The sequence below is a fragment of the Cucumis sativus genome, unplaced genomic scaffold, assembly GCF_000004075.3.
Source record: "Cucumis sativus cultivar 9930 unplaced genomic scaffold, Cucumber_9930_V3 scaffold131, whole genome shotgun sequence".
In the NCBI taxonomy this organism is placed as follows: Eukaryota; Viridiplantae; Streptophyta; class Magnoliopsida; order Cucurbitales; family Cucurbitaceae; genus Cucumis; species Cucumis sativus.
Window position 1 is genome coordinate 27,399 of NW_022279533.1, and position 8,885 is coordinate 36,283.

General features: G+C 41.8%; 1 long non-coding RNA gene across 1 annotated transcript; it reads right to left on the reverse strand.

Annotated features, from left to right (window-relative positions):
• Positions 1 to 251: 251 nt before the first annotated feature.
• LOC116405629 lies at positions 252 to 1,403 on the reverse strand. Its single transcript, XR_004218724.1, has 4 exons — positions 1,346 to 1,403; positions 1,168 to 1,245; positions 1,028 to 1,078; positions 252 to 307 (listed from the first exon to the last, which is right to left on the reverse strand). It is a non-coding gene; the product is annotated as an uncharacterized LOC116405629 (long non-coding RNA).
• Positions 1,404 to 8,885: the final 7,482 nt, after the last annotated feature.

Genomic DNA, 8,885 nt, shown 5'->3' on the forward strand with positions numbered 1-8,885 from the left:
TTTGCAAAGGGAAAGATGTAACGACCCAACTTTTCTAGGTAAGTCGAGGTCATTAATTTTTAACAAAAGACTTTGGTTGATACAAAATGAAACGTAAGTCAATTGAAAAACAAATTTATGTCAGGCCTGATTTTTCAAATATTCAAAAAACTTAAAAATACTATTTACAAATAAAAGTTTGTAAACTAAGTTTTAATACATCTTAAACCTCAAAAGAAACCATAAGCGGAAGCAAAATGACACGTTTCCTATGGCAATCACGCTTCCTTCCTGCCCCTCGCCGGTTTGCCACCTTTATTACCTTTACCTGAAAATTAAACATAAGAAGGGTGAGTATAACAATACTCAGTAAGAGACCCTCTACTGGTCCCGTCAGGGGAAAATAGATTGTTAACGTTCTATTGGGACACCCTGTACAGTCGCAGTCTTGTGATCCCGTAGGATGCACATCTCAGTCTAACGCCCCGAGGGACGTACATATCAGTCTAGTGTTCTGCAGAAACACATATTAGTCTAATGCTCCCGAAGGTGCAAAATAAATTGGTGATCCCGTGGGACACCTACAAGGCACACATCCCAATAAAAGCTAACAATTTTCCCCTCATTCCATTCAATCCATCTTTCAGTTACTTCAAAACATAAAGTTCTCTCTCTCAACGTCCTAACAGTCAACTTATCTCACTTTAGTCATATGTCTGTCAATAATATACTAATACGTCAGTCAATCAAACTATACAGTCAATACACCCCTCAGTTCACCAGCACACAGTCATACTTTAGCGTAACGTACACCCAATCTAAACGACAATCACAAGTTCACATCTGCATCTCATACAAACACAATCTACAATTTTTCGTCCTGTCCACGTCCACACACACATATATATATTCCATGACAATCACAATATGCATTCAACATTAAGTCTACTTCAATTCATATGCATATATATATTTTCAGTCAATCCACAGTATACATTCAACACATACAATTCACAATCATAAGTGAGTCCAGTAGAAAATCCCTTACTTTCAAGTTAGTTAAGCTCCTTAACCACGTTGAAGTCTACGAAGAACGAACCTAAACATTAAGACAATTTCTCAATAATTCTCTTCAACGCATCAATCATTTAAATTCAACCCAATGTGAATTTTTTTTTTACAACTTACCCAAATCTTCGCGAAACTAGTTCTAACTAGAATCAATTGTTTGCTGCGAACCCAAGGAATTCGAACGTTACCTTCAACCTATAATCGAACAGTAAACGATTTCTCCAACCAATTAGTCCTGTAATATTACTTCAGTTTATTTTAGAAACAGTTACGAATTTCATAACTTCAATCTTACCAATCAGAATTTAATGACTCGTGGCAAAGCAGGAACGACAGCTAACGACCCAATCCTGTGCAGGACGAAGAAGGAACTCGACGCGTAGAAAGTTGGATCTGGGGTCTTTAGTTCGGTTCACGGCAGATGTTATTCGCGGAAGAAGTCGAGCAGTAGCTTTGCGAAGAGACGACGTGCGACGGAGAGACCGTATACAGACGGACGGAGAGTCGCGCGGCATTGCAGACAACAGAGAAAGGAATCGGCGGCGGCTGGCTGAAAACAGAGGAGAAAGGAGAGGAATGGACGGCGACTGGCTTGGCTTCGACGGAGACAGATGTTGCGCGCGGGACTGGGCAGAGGGTCACACGGCGCTGGCAGAGGTCACGCGGCGGCCGACTGTTACAAGCGGCAGTTTTGGATCCGAAGAAGAGAAGAAAACGACCGGAAAGAAGAATAGGGGGGCGGTTGCTGGGCTGCGGCGGAAAGAAAAGAGAGGGATGGTCGGCGGTTGTTGCTGCGAACGGGAAGGAGAAGAGAACGGATGGGGCGGCGGTTGCTGCGAACGGGAAGGAGAAGAGAACGGATAAGGCGGCGGTTGCTGCGAACGGGAAGGAGAAGAGAACGGATGGGGTCGCGGCGCACGGGAGGAAGAAAAAGAGAGAAAAGAAAAGAAAAGAAAAAGGAAAAAAAAAAAGAAATTTTCTTTTTCTTTTCTTTTTATTTAAATTAAATATTAAAAAATATATATAAAATAAAAACAAAATATATATATATATACCTTTGGGGCATTACATTCTTCCCTCCTTAAGAAACTTTCGTCCTCGAAAGTTTTAATCCTGAAATAACTCTGGATAACGAGTCCTCATCTCTTCCTCTCGCTCCCATGTCGCCTCTTCAATTCGATGATTCCGCCACAAAACCTTTACTAATGGAATGCTTCTATTACGAAGCATCTTTACCTCTCTAGCCAGAATCTCCACAGGTTGTTCTACATAGCTCAAATGCTCATCAATCTCCAAAGGTTCGTAGTCCACTACATGAGACGTATCGGCCACATACTTCTCAACATCGAAACATGGAAAACATTATGAACTGCAGAGAGTGATGGTGGTAATGCCAAGCGATACGCCACAACACCAACCCTCTCTAAGATCTCAAATGGTCCAACAAAACGAGGACTTAACTTCCCTTTCTTTCAAAACGCATAACACCCTTCATAGGTGCTACCTTCAAGAATACTTTTCTCCCACATCGAACTTAAGGTCTTTTCATCGTACATCTGCATAGCTCTTCTGTCTACTCTGCGCTGTTTGCATACGTGCTCTAATCTTTTGAATAGCCTCATTAGTAGACCGAACTAATTCAGGTCCCATCAACCTATGTTCACCAACCTCACTCCAACAAACAGGGGTTCTACAACATTTGCCATACAAAGCCTCAAATGGTGCCATACCGATGGTAGCCTGGAAACTGTTGTTATAAGCAAACTCCATCAAATGTAGATGAGAGTCCCAACTACCTGGAAACTCTAGAACACAAGCTCGTAGCATATCCTCTAAAACTTGGTTCAAACGTTCAGTTTGACCATCAGTCTGTGGATCAAAGGCTGTACTGAAATCCAATCTCGTACCCATAGCAGTCTGAAGTCCCTTCCAAAACTTGGAAGTAAACCGTGCATCCCTATCAGAAACAATCGATACAGGCACTCCATGCAGTCTCACAATCTCAGTTAAATACAACTGTGCCCACTTACCAGTAGTATAAGTGGATTTCCCTGTACAAAATGTGCCGATTTCGTAAGCCTGTCTACACAACCAAAATCACTGTGAAACCCTTCAGGGTCTTAGGCAGCCCTGAAATAAAATCCATCGACACATTCTCCCACTTCCACTCTGGCACACTTAAAGGTTGTAACAAACCTGCTGGTTTCTGTCTAGGTGCCTTAACCTGCTGACATACTAGACACTTACTAACAAATTCCGCCACTTCCCTTTTCATATTCCGCCACCAATAAAAACGTTTTAGATCCTGACATTTTCGTGCTACCAGGATGCATGGAAAATGGAGAATTATGGGCTTCATCTAGTAAGTCAATCTTAACTGTACTGTTCGCTGGCACACACAAACGTCTCTCAAACATCAACCCACCATCAGAGGATATGGAGAACTCATCAGTCTGTCCATTCCAACAAGGCGACGTCTCTCTATCAAATAAGGGTCACTACTCTGAGCATCAACAATCTTCTGCCTCAGAGTCGGTTGCACCGTTAATTGAGCTAACTGTGAGGTGACTCTCCCCACAGATACTGCAATCTCAGCTCTCTCCAAGTCTCGATGCAATGGTACCTGTCTAGTAATGAGTGCTGCCGAATGTGATACTTTTCTACTAAGAGCATCAGCCACCACGTTTGCCTTACCAGGATGGTACAATATCTCGCAGTCATAATCCTTTATCAACTCGAGCCACCTTCGCTGTCTCATATTCAACTCTTTCTGAGTAAAGAAGTACTTCAGGCTCTTATGGTCAGTAAAGATTTGTATCTTTTCACCGTACAAATAATGTCTCCATATCTTCAATGCAAAAACCACTGCTGCCAACTCCAAATCATGTGTGGGGTAGTTCTGCTCGTGACTCTTCAACTGACGAGAGGCATAAGCAACCACCTTACCTTTCTGCATCAAAACACAACCCAGTCCTTTCTTGGAAGCATCACTGTAAATCACAAAACTTCCGGATCCATCTGGTACTGTAAGGACCGTGCAGTAACTAACCTTTGCTTAAGGTTCTGAAAACTATCCTCGCAAGCTGGACTCCAAACAAACGAGTTCCCTTCCTTGTCAACTAAGTCAAGGGAGTAGCCAAACGTGAAAAATCCTCCACAAACCTCCGGTAGTACCCTGCTAAACCCAGAAAATACGAACCTCACTAACTGTAGAGGGTCGAGACCAACTGGTAACCGCTTCTATCTTTGCAGGGTCTACTGAAACTCCCTCACTGGAAACCACATGACCAAGAAAAGCCACCTGCTTCAACCAAAATTCGCACTTAGAGAATTTAGCATACAGTTTATTGACTCAAAGAGTCTCTAACACCTTATGTAAGTGTTCCTCATGTTCGGCCTCAGTCTTGGAATAAACCAAAATATCATCAATGAAGACTATCACAAAAGTGTCTAAGAAATCCTTAAACACCCTGTTCATCAAATCCATAAATACAGCAGGTGCATTAGTCAAAACCAAAAGACATTACTATGAATTCATAATGTCCATACCTCGAACGAAAAGCAGTCTTAGGAACATCACGGTCTCTAATCCTCAACTGGTGATAACTTGACCGTAAGTCAATCTTAGAGAACACCGTGGCTCCCTGTAACTGATCGAACAAATCATCGATTCTGGGTAAAGGATATCTGTTCTTGACTGTTACTTTATTCAACTCTCTATAGTCAATGCAAAGACGCATCGACCCATCCTTCTTCTTCACAAACAATACTGGTGCACCCCAAGGTGACACACTAGGTCGAATAAAGCCTTTGTCAAGCAATTCCTGTAACTGTACCTTCAGTTCTTTCAACTCAGCAGGAGTCATCCTATAAGGGGCTCTAGAAATAGGAGTAGTGTCTGGCTCCAACGCAATGGCAAAATCAACCTCTCTATGTGGCGGTAGTCCTGGAAGATCTTTTGGAAATACATCTGGGTATTCTCTTACCACAGGTTCTGAAGTTAAAGAAGTCTCATCTTCCTTAGTATCCACCACACTTGCCAAAATACTCCAAGTACCCTGGTTGAGTAGTTTACTAGCTTTCATAGCTGAGATTACTTTAGGCAGTACTACTGTTCCTACCCCTTGAATTTAAAGCTAGATGCAGTAGGGGGACTGAACACAACTTCCTTACGAGAACAATCAATACTAGCATGATTAGTAGCTAGCCAATCCATACCTAAAATTACATCAAAGTCACGCATATCTAATACCAACAAGGTTACGTCCAGCACACGACCAGCTATCTCAATTTCACACGCTTTAATCTTTTCCTTAGACAACATAATTTCTCCAGACGGTGTAGACACTGACAAAACATAATCTAAGGGTTCCACCTCTAAGCATGCATGCGTCACAAAAAGCGATGAAATAAATGAGAAGATCCCGAGTCAAACAAGGTCAAGGCAAAATGCCCTAACACTGGTAATGTACCTGTCACCACTGTGCGGCCTTCTCTGCCTCTGATCTATTAGTGGCAAAGATTGTACCCCGCTGTGGAGGTCTCTCTCCCTGACTGCTCTGTCCAGCCCCAGTAGATCTCAAGGGACACCTATCAGCCATGTGTCCCTCTTGCTTGCACTTATAACAGACTCTCGTTCCCATCAAACAACGACCCAGGTGACGTTTCCCACACGTATTGCATAATGGCTTCTCTCGAGTAGTGTCTCCTGCCCCGCCAGAACTCTGCTGGAAACTGCGAAAAGGATCGCCTGGTCTCAAGTTCCTCTGAGGAACTCCCACAGTTCTCTGCTCTGCTTTTCTCTTTTGACCAGACGACGATCCCTTATCAAAGCTCCTTGGCCGTATTTCATCCTTCCCAATGCTCATATCCACTGCCAGACGCAGCGCTTCAGCCTGGGTAGTGGGCTTTAGTGCTCGCACAAAGTCCCTAATCTCATCTCTCAATCCCTTGACGAACCTATCAGCTCTAGCCTGCTCGTTACCAACAAGTTCAGGGGCAAAACGTGACAGCATATCAAACTCCTGGTCGTACTCCTCGACTGTCATATGTCCTTGCTTCAACTCCAAGAATTCCTGGCTTTTGGCGTCTCTAAGGTTAGCCGAGAAAAACTTGGTATAGAAGCAGTTTTTAAACTGATCCCAGGTAATCTGCCTCACATCTCCACCTAGCATGCGCATTGTAGTCCTCCACCAGATAATGCCTCTGTCCCTCAGTAGAAAAGCAGCACACTGAACTCTGTGCTCCTCGGGACATCTCATGTAATTGAATATGGTTTCCACAGAGGACAACCACAACTCAGCTTTAGTAGGATCCTCCAGTGACCCATCAAACGTCTGAGGGTCATATTTCCTAAAGTCCCTCAAATGTTTCGCCTCAGCAGAAAGTTGGTTCGGTAATATCTGCGGCTGTTGTGCAGCCAATCCTTGTGCAGGAGGGGCTGCTGGTGCAGGTGGAGCTGCTGGTACAGGGGGAACCACAGGTGCAGGTGGAACTGCAGGTGCCTGCTGGTTTCGAGCTATAGCCGTCATAAGTTCCGTAAACCTCTGCTCCATGTGAGCAGACAGTGCATCAAACTCGACGTGAGTCACGGGTGCAGCAGGAATTCGCTGTTCAGCTTGACCCTCAGTAGGCTGATTACGACCTGCTCCTCTACCTCGGCCTCCTGCTCCTCTACCTCGGCCTCTACGACCTCCTCTACGTACACCTCCCCTTGGCGGCATAATTCCTATTATCCACCAACAACACTCTTTAAAAAAAGTCTTAATCATAAGCATAAGCAAGTCTTTATCGTCATGCAATCAAGTTTAATTTAGGCAAAGTCATGCAAATAAACCATACATATTAAGCATCAAGCATACCTGACGAGAGACGAAGGGTCGCGTTAGCCATAGGAACACAAAAACATAGACTTACATCATAAGTCAGTCTACAGAACCTAAAACTTAGGCTCTGATACCAACTGTAACGACCCAACTTTTCTAGGTAAGTCGAGGTCATTAATTTTTAACAAAAGACTTTGGTTGATACAAAATGAAACGTAAGTCAATTGAAAAACAAATTTATGTCAGGCCTGATTTTTCAAATATTCAAGAAAACTTAAAAAATAATACTATTTACAAATAAAAGTTTGTAAAATAAGTTTTAATACATCTTAAACCTCAAAAGAAACCATAAGCGCGAAGCAAAATGACACGTTTCCTATGGCAATCACGCTTCCTTCCTGCCCCCCCCGGTTTACCTTTGTTAAAAATTAATGACCTCGACTTACCTAGAAAAGTTGGGTCGTTACAAAAGATTTCCCTAACACGTATTGTAAAAAAATATGTAGTTGGCTAGTAGTGAAAAGTTAGCAAGGCTATTCATGTTTCTCTTGGTGTTCCCTCTTACTCATCTTGAAGCTTATTGTGGGCATTTTGTCAACTTACTTTGGGTTTCTTTTGTCTTCTGTTTTAATTAATTACTTCGTACTTATTTTACATTTTAGTTTTCATTAGTGCGTCCTGGATAGAGGATTTTGTTTAGCTCGTTTGTTATTGTTGATAAAATTAAAATGCCAACGATTACAATTCTTGAGAACGGACTCATCTGTTTCCAATTCAGATGCCCAAAACTTGTTGAATGGATCCTATCACGTTGATCGCGACATCTTGCTGGCAAAAGTATGCTCCTCTGTAAATGGACTCCAGGTATTGTCCCTAAATCCTTTGTTTTTTATTATGTTCCTATATGGATTAAACAAGGTAGGATTCCAATGGAGTTATGGACAGATGTCAGTTTGACTGTTGTGGCTAGTGCTATAGGCAAACCTCTATCTTTAGATCTAGCTACTAAGGAAAGACGAAGGTTGTCACATGCTTGAGTATGTGTTGAATCAAATGTGGACTCTCCTATGCCTGCTGAATTTACAATTCACCTTAGGGGAGAGGATTTCGTTATGGCTGTGAATTATGAGTGGAAGCCTCGAAGGTGTAATTTGTGCCGGTCTTTTGGGCATTCTAGTGGTAAGTGTCCTAAGATTATGGAAAACAAAAATCATCGAGAGGAGGATGTGAGTAAGGTGGTTTCAAACAAAGAGGAGGAACGAACAATTGTGTCTTGTGGATGTGGTGTTAGACTTTAAATAGTTGGAGGAAAGTAAGACTAATAGCTCCCCCATTAGGCATATTAAGGAAAAGGAGGTAGGTAATCGAGATGAAATTACTCGTTATTAGGAAGAAAAGAGAGTTGGTTTATGTTCGAGAGAAGGGTAAACGTGTGGATGTGATTATGCCTAACTCTTTTGGCAGCCTTATGAAGTTGGGTGAGGGAGACAAGTGGACCTTATCTATAGTGGATGACTCCCCTCCCCCCTTACAAGTGGATGATACCGCTATTGTTCTTAGGGCGTATGTTATTAATCACCTTATGATAATTTCAAAATATAAATATATTTTTAGTAGAAGTCCTCACGTTTGACTCTAGACTCACCAAGAAACCTTATTTGGATATTACGAATATGACAAAATTAGTGATATTAGATGACTATCAAACGATAATCATAGGGTTATCAACTTTTAAATTTACTACTTTTAAAATTTAGAAAATGTAGTGACATGAGTCATGTGATTATAAATGTTTTTGTTATTTTTGCAGGGTTCCAGAGAAAAAAGAAAAAAGTAAGATGTGATTGATAATATGTGAAAAAAGGAAAAAAATTAAAGAAATATAACTCGATATATCTAATTTGTTTAAAAAACGACCCCATTTGTAATTTTTCTTTTCAAAAGTCACACAACATCTTTTTGGAAAGTTTTTTTAGAGAAGCATGCCAATACCTTCATCCTACGTATGTA